Here is a 12,815-nt window from a genome sequence, read left to right as displayed (position 1 = left end):
CACTCAAGCAGGATCCTTTGCCCACTACCCTTTAACACCTCACCAGAAATAACCATTGAATGGAAAGGTGCAACTAAATCCAAGTCTACGCTGTTGGCAGGAGAGGGAGAATATGGCTAAGGGCTGTAGTCATGACAGAAGATTAATATTAGATTATTTTTCCCTGGAAAAATTTGCTGGCATTAACTCAATGAAAGTTGTAACTCCACAGTACACACCAGCACTCACTGTCCTGCAGGGGCAAGCCATTTCTAGAATTAAGGGAGCAGTACAGACCTACAGATCTTACTTACATCCCCAAATCTGAACACTGAAATTGCCTCAGTGGTGGCAAAATTTACTAAGTGAATATGCAAAGTGAAAATGCTCATCGGAAATAGAAATAGTAAAATACTTCCTACCATCAAACGCAGGTAACAAAATGAAGGCCCTCATATTTAATACATTTATGAAGGAGTCTTTCTTTCAAGACCTTCTATAATACTGAAGGCAATCCGTGGGCCTTGGCTAAAGGAGACATGAGAGCAGTAAAACCACAAAAAATTCTTATGTAAAAAGGCTCCGCTTGCAGCAACCTTCACCTCTTTGGGGAAAGAGTAAAATGAACATTAGGCTCAAACTCTGAAATTGCCCCTCGAAGTAGTTCACATTCTAACCTCCAGACAGTCAATGGCTGGGAACTTCCTACATCCCTGTTATCCTGCAGAAAGCTCTAAATAAACCAACTATATTTTTACATCTTTACTTATTCCAACTCGGGGTAAATATCCAAGTATCTAGAGGATTTGTGTGCTATTTATACAATGTATGATTGTTGTATAAAAATGAAGAATTCCCCATACCCTACTGCATTACCTGCAAGTTGGCCAGTAAGTGGGGGGCACAGTAGTCACATCACTGGACTCCATAGGGTGTCTCGCTTACAAACTGGCTATAGGAGACTTTATGGCCAGTCCAACATACACCATGTCTAGAAGTTTTAAAATAAACTCTCTTCCCCTATTTCCCACCCTCTTCTCAACCCCCTAAAGAAAAAAGACACTTTAAAAATTTATTCTTAAGAAACATATTTCCATACACACCTGTTAAGAGAAGGTCGTAACTGATTGGTTTTAACACAGAGAACAGCCCAGTCTAGATTCAAAATATCATGGGAGAAGCATCCCAGCCACCACAGCAAGGAGGAAGCAGGAAGGAGAGAGCTGCAGAAATATTTGGAGGAAAAATGAGATTGAGAGGAAAATAAAATATACACAAAACATTAAAAAAAATAAGAGGAACAGGGCAGGTATTGGGAGAAAGACAATCTGGGAATGGAAGGGAGTCGTGTAAAATATGACTTGGAATTGCTTAATGTGACAAATGCCCTTTGGACTTTACTCTGTCTTCAGATACCTGGACCTTGGATGTAGTTTTTATTAAAACCTGTATTCTACTGTCATGGAATACTTCTGTACAGAACCAGGTGTAGGTTATACTATAGATAAAAGTTCACTTACCCCCTATTCCCAGCAATCAAACTGGGGGGAAAAATTTCTGTTGTTGAAATTCCCTTCCCCCTCCTTCCCACCTCTAAGGCAGAAACCTCAAAGCCCAGTCCTAGCATGTCCGCAAAGACACTGAGAAACCAACGCAGTAGTCGTAGTGAGGAAGACATGTGGGGACTAGCCTAGGCTGAGCCTTTTGCTTCAGTTCCCTTTCCCACGCTCCCCACGGCCCTACCAAACACAAACGCTTGGGCCTGTTTGCTTTAGAGTATATGCAGCATTCTGCAAGCAAGAACACCCAGAGGAACAGATAGACAGGTGTCCAATAAAATCCCTAATTAATCCTCCGCCACTAAGACTCCTTCCAGTGGATCCAGCACCAAAATCCAAGAATGTGGCAGCCCTTCTTTAAATTCCTCCGACCCTGGCTCCGGGCTCCCACAGTCACTTATCAACTCCTGTTCTTCCTTCCGGTCTGTTGCTGAGTTTTCGTATTCCCACCGTACACCCCAACAGGCCACTCAAACATCTTAATAAGCAACCTCATTAAAAAAAAAAAAAAATGCTGCTCCCTCCTCATCTCTATTGCTTCATTTTAAGCACTGTCCTTATCCGCTATGAACGTTGACCTATGATCCTTCCACACCAATAGGACTCTTTAAGCTCAAGAGAGATTCTTCCAGTTCTAGATTTCAACAGCGCCTGAACTGCAGTTACCACTCTGGCAGCCTCCGCCCTGTAATCTTCTTTGCTAATAAAAGCCCAAACTACCACTATTATGGGGCATACAGTGACAACACTCCCTGCTGCAGAGAAACTGTTTGTCATCCTGCCGTAAACAGCTACTTTCTACCCCTACAACTTTAATTCAATAAAGGGAGTTAAGGAAGGTTAGTAGTTAAACTACCCAGGGCTCTAGATACGCAGGATCTTTTCCCACCCTTCATGGCTTTAAAGGCTGACCACCAGGCTCTATTTTGGAGAAGAGGACAGCACAGTTAAGTAGAAAGAGAGGATCAGATTCCTAGGCCTAATAGGATCAGGAGATTTTCTGCCTGAAAGAGGGCAGAAGCAGAGGCTGTGTAGGATAGGATGCAGAAGACTAGTCCCAGTCCTAGCTCTGTCACTAGCCAACAATGGCAGAAAGTCACTGCCATGTTCTCATCTGAGCAGTGCCAGCATCACCAGCCCAGTTTAACTGAGAGTTACTAAGAGGATCAGGTGAGATAATGTATGTCATACAAATGTGAGGTATTAAGTTGTTTCAAGAGTTAGTTTCTATCTCCCAATTATATTACTTAATGGCAATGCCTCAGCCCAAAACTATTTTGTGAACTAGTAGGTGAGACTAACCGGATCAAAAGTATAACTGGGTTCTAAGGAGTGGATGAGCTGGCTCCCCTACTCCAACTCTATTTACCAGGAAGTCCCACCCAGACCAGTGTTTCTGGGACACAGAGTGCAGCATTACACATCTGCTATAATAAGTTCTTGACCCCTTATTTGAGGCCTTAGCAGTTTATGACCACAGAGAAAGGGAAGGTGAAAAGAACTAGCAATTACTGAGAGTTTTACATTTATTATCATAGTAATACAACCCTAAGGAAGGAAGTTTTACTGCAAATGAGAAAATAGGCTCTGGGTGAAGAAATTACCCAAGGTTTCGGTTAATAGCAAATTCTGAACTTAAAGTCAGATCTATTCCATTCCAAAGAATGTGTTCTCTTTCTACTACATGCTGTCAAGTCCAGAAAGTACCAGCCCAGTATAAGATGGACAGTCCAGCCCTTCTCCTCCACAGTCCTTGCACTTTCTGCCCAAACATCACAGGAAAAAAGCGGGGGGGGGGGGGGGACTTCCATTTTTCCTTACGTTAAAGGGTTATTCGTAATGTCTACATATAAGACATAAGTGGGAGAATGGAAACAAATGGGAGGAAAAGACGGAAGTGGGGGAAGAGAATGAAGCCGCTGGCGAGCTACAGTACACTGCCTCTTCACAACTCAGACTTTAGGAGTCTTCATCCATGCCATACGCATAAAAATTATGCTTTAAACCAGAATCTGCAAACCATTAATGGACTTTGGCAATTAAAGTCACAGGAGTCCAGGCCAACACCTTTCTTAAAAGATTTTCAAATGAATTACACTGACTCTCACTACAAAAAGACCATCACAGAATTCTCAAAGTGAGGAGAGAAAGGCCACGCATAAAGTGAGCCCTGACATTCCCCTAAGACTAGACTTTCCCCTAAGACTATAACTGGTTTTACTTGTAACAAGCCATAGGTCCTATAGACCTATGAGTCTACAGCCAGGCTCCAACATTCAGGCGATGACAATGGTAAGAATTCAGTCTCTTCTGTAAGAAACCCAAACCAAAAGTTAAATTGGGTCAAATACCCAGAAGGACCAGAAAGACGATGCCAACCAGGTGGCTGGGTAGAAAACATCACCAATAACACAGTCCCTGGAATGGCCTATTCTACTGTAACCTGGCCATAGGAATGTAATTTGGAAATAGGATTCTTACAAGTTATACAGGCTTTAGAATCAGACTAGGTTCAAATCCCAGCTCCACTGCTTCTTAGCTATAGAACTTTGGTCAAAATACCACTTAATCTCTAAACCTCAGGTTCCTTTTCTGTAAAATGGGGGAAATAAAATACACCTAACGGTAGTTGTGAGAAGTACATGAGACAATACATATAAAGTGCTTAGAAAAATATCTTGACACACAGCAAGCTATTAATATGGTTACTGATACAAACACTACCACAAATAGCTAACACAAGGGACTAGAGCTTGGTGGTGTTAATGGGACTTTTGAATAAACCACACATGTCTCCACATGCTCCCCTCCCTGCTTTACAAGTAGCCCAATAAACTACAGGAATTCTTGACACTCTCAAAGGGAAAAACAAAATAAAATTCCAGACTAGGGGTCAAAAGACCTGGGGTTCAAGTCCTGGCTCTGCCCAAAAATAGCTGTGAGAACTAGCTTGCAGGGGAAGTTATAACCCCTATAAGCTTCACTTTTATTACGTGTTAGGGTTTAGCTTTAATGGCTAATATATGTAAAACTATAGGCTGGGTGATTGAACGTCTCTCCTACATCCATGCTATTCTGATAAGTGTATCCAAAGACATGACCAGAATTAGGCAAGCTAGCCCTTGTGGAAAGAGGAAAAAGTATTTGTCCTCAGATGGAGAACTCTAAAACCCCACAAAATAGTCTTTGGGTTTCTTAAAGAAATTTTATCTTCTGCAGCCAATCCCAAAGCCAGCTCTCCTCCTTCCTTTTTATTATTAAATCAAAACCAATGTCACAAAGTGATGCCTTCCCTCCAAAAGCAAGGATAAGCAAAACTCCTCTTCTGCATCATCCTAGGGATTTCACATGGCTACTTTAAAAAGCACACTGAGGGGCGCCTGGGTGGCACAGCGGTTAAGCGTCTGCTTTCGGCTCAGGGCGTGATCCCGGCGTTATGGGATCGAGCCCCACGTCAGGCTCCTCTGCTATGAGCCTGCTTTTCCTCTCCCACTCCCCCTGCTTGTGTTCCCTCTCTCACTGGCTGTCTCTATCTCTGTCAAATAAATAAATAAAATCTTAAAAAATAAAAAAAAAAAATAAAAATAATAAAAATAAAAAGCACACTGAGCCTCGCACTGAAGAATACCAATCAATAAAATACAGCACCTGTAACACCACAGAGCTGTACCACGTAACGCTCAAGCCAACAAAGGTAGGTCTTCTAGATCCCTAAAAGGCATCTGTTTGCCTAAAATGGCATGTGCTCCAAAATTCAAAGCAATTATTCCTGTTCAACCATACACACAACTAACAGAAAATTGCCATTTTATTTTTAAATCAAAGGAATGTATTTTGTCAATAGTTTTCTCTGGCTTCTTATCACCAAGAGTGCTTGTACCAGAGTCCAAGGTCTAAGCGCCCCACCTACCACCTGAGGTTCCACCATCCCAAGCTCAGTGAGAACAATTCCAGTATTCCCTCCGTTTGTTAGGAAGACCTAACTCCCACACTAAGCCCCAGTCCCTGGACGTGATCCGTACTGAGACCTAAGTACTCTGCTCACTTCGGGATCTCAACCGACCACTTCTCAGAGTTACAACTGATATTCCTGAAATGGCCTTCTCTTCGGTGTTAGCAGTTTCTGAGCGTCCCTGTGGATTTGCCTGATGCAAGGCCCAGCTTCTCCACTTAAGAGCACCCAAAAGGCAGACTGGGGACTTTCATTTTCACAGCGAAAGACTAGATCTCAATGTGTCCACCATGAACCTCTCTGATGAATTAAGGGAGTCTTTGACAAATCACTGTCCTCTTAGGAAAGAGTGATACTTCTGATTGGAGTTTCAGAGAAAAGAAGGAAAATAAATATATGAACGTTTTCCTTTTTTTAAAAAAAACTACTTGTTAAAAGGAGGTTAAGCTGGCAATCTCCAGAGATCAACAAGACACCTTAAACTCACTTCAGTCTTCTTATCCTGACCCAAAGTTATAATCAGAATTTAGTTTTTTACTGTGACTTTAAAAGAAAAAAAACAAAACAAAACAAAACTCCATCATCTTGACCCTAAATTCAGAAACCAGATGGAACATTCTCCTTGTTCTCTTTTCCCCTACCGAGTATTCTGGGAACCCCCCAAACCATAAACATACTAAATGGCTGAATGCTGGACTGGCTTTGAAGCAAAGGAAGGGTGTGGCTCTCAGCTAGTGAGGGGCCCAGGACTGAAAGGGTATGGAAAGAAACAAAACCTGCTTCTCTCTGGGGCACGTATGACACACACACAGGACTGGTCTAACAAGTCCTTCTGATCTCTCAGGCCAGGCCGCCTCCTTCTCCACCCCCATTACCCACGTGCCTCTCCAAGGCCCTCCACTGGGACAGACAGCGCTGAATTTTCTCTCAATCCTGAAAGTCTGAGATACATGAGTTACTTACCTGGATCCCTGACGCAACCCTGCCAAAGGAGCCTCACCTAGCCTTATAAGGAGAAAGCAGAGCTTTAGGGAGAGGCCGATAAGGAAACAAAGATAAGAGGGAGGGGCAAAAAGAAGGAGGTGTCAGACTGGAGGAAAGGGAGAGGCCAAATGCCTTTCTCCTTCCTACAGGAGAAGGGAGAAAAAGAGGGAGGTCAAGTACACAATGGGAAATGAGAAAAAGTCTAATCAAACTGGGAAGGTATTGTGTAACTCCTGTGTCATAAAGAGAAATCCTAAAATTAACTAGGATACCTTATACCCGTCCTTACCCTAGGCTAGAAAAAAAAATTTCATGGAAAAAAAGCTTAACCTTAGGGTTTTCTAGAGGTCACCCAACTGTTTGAGCTCACATTCCTTTTTTAAAGAGGCAGCTTCTCACCAAACCCCCTTACTTTCTATCTATGGCATTTTCAACATTTCCTTGCTCATCCTTTGTTTTCATTTTTTAAGATTGATTATTTATTTATTTATTTGTCAGAGAGAGAGAGAGAGAAAGAGAACACAAGCAGGGGAAGGGGCAGAAGGAGAGCGAGAAGCAGACTCCCTGCTGAGCAAGAAGCCCAATGCGGGACTTGATCCCGCAACCTGGGATCATGACCCGAGCCAAAGGCAGACGCTTAACTGACTGAGCCACCCAGGCGTCCCTCTTGCCCATCCTTTGACAGTGACTTGGGAAAGCTGAAAGCAAGTAACTGAGTCACATTTACAGTCCTGCTTCCTCAAAGCACTGGAAAGAGCAGTAAGACACCCCGCCATCAGGTTTAGAATATACACCCCTTTTGAGACAAACAACAAAGAGTCTATGAGGAAATCAGAGAAGTGTGAAGGTCCTGTGTCAGCTATAGGACAGAGTGCTGAAGGAAACGTTTTTCCCTATCTAAAAGAAAGAAGAAAATCTGACTTTATAGGGGAAGAAAAGTTGTAAGTTATTGATTAGTGATCTCCCCAAGTTATCACACATAATCCTCTCAGCAACCTCTGGGATGACACTGGCCCCTTTTTATAAATGAGTAAACTGTATGTCAGAAGACCTCAGTATCCTGCCCAAAGTCACAGAGCCAGTGAGTGGTGGAAACGCATCTGTTCTGCTCCAAGTTCATGTTCCTTCTTCCTGATAGAGTACAGGGGGTATGAACTTTCTACTCATCTTGTGGTTAAAAGTCATTCTAATTCCAATAGAGAAGCTGACCAAGAGTAAACTTTTGAGGGGGGCGGATGGTGTGGAAGCAGATAAACTTTTGGGTCTTACCTACACTTTATTTTTTTAAAAAAATTTTAAAAGATTTATTATTTGAGAGAGAGAGAAAATGTGCACGTGAGCTTGGGGAGGGGCAGAGGGAAAGGCAGAGAATCTGAAGCAGACACTGTGTGCTGAGGTGTGCTGAGCTCGGAGCCTGACACGGCTCGATCTGACTGACCCTGAGATAATGACCTGAGCTGAAATCAAAAGTGGAGTGCTTAACTGACTGAGCCACCCAGGCATCCCTGGCTCTTATCTTCATTTTAATGAGCAAGAACTTACCCGATTCTGAGGAAGAATAGCTTGCAATCTACCTCAGATTTCCCATTTTATAAAGGAATAAGAATTCAGGGAAAGGTGCTAGGGGCAAAAGTAATACAACTTTTTACATAATCACCTATCCTTCCACTGGAGGGCCTGCTCTAGAAATCTGGCTACATGCCACATTCTCAAACCATCCCTACCTCAAGAAAGAAAACCTGATCACAAATATCCCTACTCTCATTTTTAAAGTGGCATCTCACTAAACCAAAAGCAGAAATCAGAGTTGGGTAGGAAACAGAAGGAACTAGAAGCGGGGAAGATTGTGCTGGCCAGCATCAGAACAGAGGGGAGGGATTGTTCTAGCGGTATGTTAGCAATCTGCCTCTGGGGCAGCTGTCCTCCTGGGCAATCAAAGGCCGGTTTGTGTGTGTGCTCAGGGACTAGCCAGCTTGGCAAGAAGTTGAGGACTCAGCCACCCAATCCACAAAGTTAGAAGAGATGCCTGTTTCACAGCTGGAATGGACGGCAGGGAAAACACAAAACAAGGGGGGAAAGGAAGGAGGAGGGGCACAGAGAGTGCTACAGGTGCTATTTCAGTGGGGGTGGGGGGTAGAAGAATCCCAGGAAACTACCAACCATTCCCTAGTTATGTGCAAACAATGAACTGCCAATACCTCCCAATACTGAATCAAAGAATGGGTAGATTTCTCTAGCTCTGTGTGTAGTAGGGTGCCAGCTGGAAGGGTGAAAAGTAAAATGCTGGGCCCCAGCATCGCCTGTTTCTCTCTGTCCCTTTCAGACCCAACAAAGTATCTGCAATACAGAGTGAATAAACATTATATAAACAAACATCTATCTCTTTCTAGAATTCCTTTCTTAATTAAATCCTAGAGATCTATAAATAACAGTAACACACATAAAACTCAGTGAAATTCCCCAGTGCTAGGAGATGGAGGCCATTTATATAACTCAAGTGCTGAGACGCAAAAGGCCAGTCAGAATTCACACTCCCTAAACCCTCGGAGTAGCTAGATGCTCGGAGACCCATTAGACACACAAAGGCTGCTCTCTTCTCAGTAGAGCCCTGGAGCAGAGCTGCTCTCCAGGGACAAAGAGATTTCACAGGAGAACCACAAAGACATGGCCCCTCTCCGTTCCCCCACTCCCAGCTTTCTCACTTCCTGTCACAGTAGCACCAGACCACAGTCTCCCAGAAACAAACAAATACAAAGTGCTGGATTCTGGGCTGCAGGCCAACCGCATTCCAGGGCATCCTGTCTACCAATCACCAGCCAGAGCTCCCACTTTGCCCTGCTCAGTTCCTTATCATGTTCGGGAAAACAACCCTCCTCCCTGCCCCAAGCCAACACTACATAGGACAAAGCTAAGGCCTTTGAGAATCTCAGAAAGACACTGTGTGTGGATCTAAGGGTTTCAAGGGGGTGAGGGGATTTTTAAGATTCCTACTTGGCAAGTTTCTTCAATTTGGAAGCACGGCTTTGGGGATTTTAAAGCTGCTGCTGCTGTGATATTCAGTTCCAATACATGTGATACATCCCAAAGAAAACTTCACGATGGCAGTCTGATTGCCACTCTGGATTCAGTCAACGGAACATTCCCACCTGGAGAATGACTTTAAAACACATCCTCTGTCACCCATTTCCACTGTTTCCAGTCTTTCAAACCCTTTTCCCCACAAGCATAAAGTTGATTCTTAGAGGCCCCACAGAGAACAAACAAAGGCAGCAGGCTCCACCCTACAAAGAGGCAGGATAAGCACCAGCAGGTGCTGGGAGCAAAGTTCTCTACCTCCTTAGGGAAGGAGGGGAGGACTAGAATTGCACAGTAGTCCTGGCAGCAAAGAGGTCAAGACAGCAACCTCAGCCTTTCCTGCTCACTACTCCCCCTGGAGTGGGTCAGGGACTATAGATTTGGAACCTCTTCTGGGGGCGGGGGGAGGGGAGGGAAGCCTTCCTTTCTAATAAGGGTCCTCAGCTACTTCCAAGAATGGGAAAAATGATGCATTCTTCTGTTATCTTGTACAAGCCCACTGGACGTTGGCCCTAAACCCCAGAAGCAAAGATTCAGATAGAAGTCAAGCTAATCTATTAACCAGAGATTCTTGAAATCCAAAGGAACACCCTTTGCCCACAGGGCTCAATTCCCTCCGCGTGAAGCACAGCTCAGGCTCAGCACAGTTCTCCAACCAGGGTACTAGTAATACGCTATCATTTCTCATTGCTTCTTCTCCTTTTCTTTCCCCTAAAAACTCCTTCCCCCTTCTTGGATCTGCTAGAAGTAGTCTGGGCTGAACCGTCATCTAGATAGTATATGATGCAAAAGAAGCCTAAGTCTGAAACAGCACAACTTAGAAGGAATTAACTCATATCTGGATCTGGCATAACCAGGTAGAAGGAGGTGGGGCAGGAATATACACAACAGTCAGCCATTCTAGGGCTGGGTAGAAAAATGGGTATTTAGCAACACTAGGCTTTAGAACAGAACTTCAACAGCAGAGCCTAGCCACTGCAAACTATCACTGAAGCACACACACAAAAGTTTAAGATCCCTTACCTAGCACTGAATCAGACTAACTCCCTTTTTCTCTCAAAAGTAACTGAGGGGCGCCTGGGTGGCTCAGTCAGATAAGGGTCTGTCTGACTCTTGATTTCAGCTCAGGTCATGATCTCAGGGTCAAGATGCGTGTCAGGCTCTGTGCACAGCATGAGTCTGCTTGAGGTCCTCTTCCTCTGCCACTCCCCGTGCACACACCCACGCGCGCTAAGTAAAATAAATCTTTTTTTTTTTAAAGAATAACTGAAAAAGTAGTTCCATTTGTTAGTATTTTTTTTTCTTAAAGATTTTATTTATTTGAGAGAGAGAGAGGATGAGTGGGAGGGGCAGAAAGAGAGAGAATCTCAGGCAGACTCTGCCCGGACTGCAGAGCCTGACTCGGGGCTTGATCTCAAGACTCTGAGATCATGACCTGAGTGGAAACCAAGAGTGGAACGCTTAACCAACTGAGCCACCTAGGCGCCCCCAATTGTTACTATTCTTTTCCCATTCTCCCTCATCATAGCCCAGGTCAAATAAATCAGTCAATTAAGCAGTATCATGTGAGACAGCTATACAAAAGGAGACCAAAAAATCTAGTAGGAGTGTTTTCAGAGATACTTTAAAAAAAAAAAAAAAGAGGGCTGTGAAAGACTCGCCCCAGAGGACTGGCCACACCCATATCAATGCTGCCACTCCAAAAGGATGCTTGGCAGGTTCTCTGCCTCAAATTGAGCAGGTGAGACAGAAAAGCTGTGCTGACTCAGAAATACAGTCACCCCAGGGTGTGAGGGAAGGAAGGAGAACAGTATAGCCAACCGATTACAATTTAGCATGACTTCACCAAAGATCCTGGTTCTAATTGTATCTCTGGCCGTTTGCAGACATATTTAGAAAACCCAACCAAAGGAGTAATGAATGGGTAAGGAGAAAGTCAACGGAGGGGCCCAAGACTTATGCTGAATACTCAGTGGTTGGAAGGGCATGAATTTGTTTTGCTATCTAACTTCCCACATACCCCTCTTTCCAAATCAGGCCCAAAGCTGAAAGAATTGAGGGGGGTGGGGAGGCAGAGAAAAGAATGTGACTGAAGAAGGTTTAGCTACATTCCAACTAGCCAGCATCCCACATGGTATTAAGAGTGCCTGAGAGTCCAATCCCACTACATGGGAGTTGCTGGGGCTCTGCTAACATACATCCAATTCCTCCAATCCTCCATCCCCCCACCCTCAAACACTCTGAAAAGCAGCGTAATTGAGATAGCTTGATGAAGGCACCAGCTGTTTCCACCACGCTCCCTCCCCCCAACCCCAGAGACCACAGTTCAAACTCACATCAAACACTTAATACAATTGACTGGCCAGTAGGAAGGAGAAGCCTGGACTAAAATAGCAGGAAGAGTGCCAACTGGCCCCACTCAGAAAGAATGTTTTCTTGGCTCAATTTAAAAATAAGAAACCTTTGTCACCCACTCCCTTCTGCCCAATTATGTTCTCTTTTCCGCAACCTACCCCTCAGTGTCAAATGGATTTGAGTTTCTTCCCTACAGCTCCTTGATCTATTTTCAAATGTCAGGGAATACAGGGGAGGTATAAGGTTAAATGTAAAGTAATGTCTGGGAGACTGGGAGGCTCCCTGGACTGCAACAGCCAAACCGAGCACAGGGCTCTCACACAAGAGACCACACAGCACCCGTCTCCATGTTTCAAATGAGGAAAGAAGGGAATAAACATGATATTTTCACACTTGAACAATGATGGTAACCTGATTTCCCAAGGCACAGGTAGCCAGTGAAAAGTATTAACATGATCAGCCCCTCCCCCACTCACATTAGAAGTTGGCCAGAGCTAGCCAAGGAGGAAGGGAAGGAAGCCAGCACTTCCTTTTCAGACAGGAAGTAACATTGGCCCTTCCTGTCCGAGTTTTAAACAAACTGTCCAGCTGAGTTTCAATGAGAACATCCTCTCCTGAATGTGTTCCACAATTTCAAAATGGAGAGGGGAAGTGGAGATATGGTCTAAAAGTTTCCCTCCCTCACAACAGGCCAGTCCTCCATACCATGCTAACTAAGTACTGGCATAACCCCCAAGTCAGGCAGTGACATCTGTAATTACTAAACAATACAGCATACAGAGGTAGAAAACTTCAAATCAGTCACCTTCTCACCATGTCCACTACCATGAACTATTCTTTTCTACTTCTCATATTAATTTAAATAACCACCCAACTGAGAAATCACATAGATATGTAGCTTAATTCAAATA

At 44.0% G+C, this 12,815-nt stretch overlaps 1 protein-coding gene across 4 annotated transcripts in view; it reads right to left on the bottom strand.

The window, feature by feature from the left end:
* The window catches only part of CTNND1 (catenin delta 1), a 46,995-nt gene that overhangs the window by 22,296 nt on the left and 11,884 nt on the right, over nucleotides 1-12,815 (bottom strand). For 3 of the 4 annotated variants that reach the window (XM_008694152.2, XM_008694151.2, XM_008694150.2), the window contains exon 2: nucleotides 1,083-1,202. The exons of the other annotated variant lie outside the window; for it this stretch is intronic. The gene's annotated coding sequence lies outside the window, so the exon portion shown is untranslated. The remainder of the gene's footprint in view (nucleotides 1-1,082; nucleotides 1,203-12,815) is intronic. 4 annotated transcript variants of the gene reach the window in all.

The sequence above is a fragment of the Ursus maritimus genome, unplaced genomic scaffold (assembly GCF_017311325.1).
Source record: "Ursus maritimus isolate PB19 unplaced genomic scaffold, ASM1731132v1 scaffold_23, whole genome shotgun sequence".
Lineage (NCBI taxonomy): Eukaryota > Metazoa > Chordata > Mammalia > Carnivora > Ursidae > Ursus > Ursus maritimus.
The sequence above is the reverse complement of the archived record's forward strand: the minus strand, read 5'-3'. Positions and strand labels throughout refer to the sequence as shown.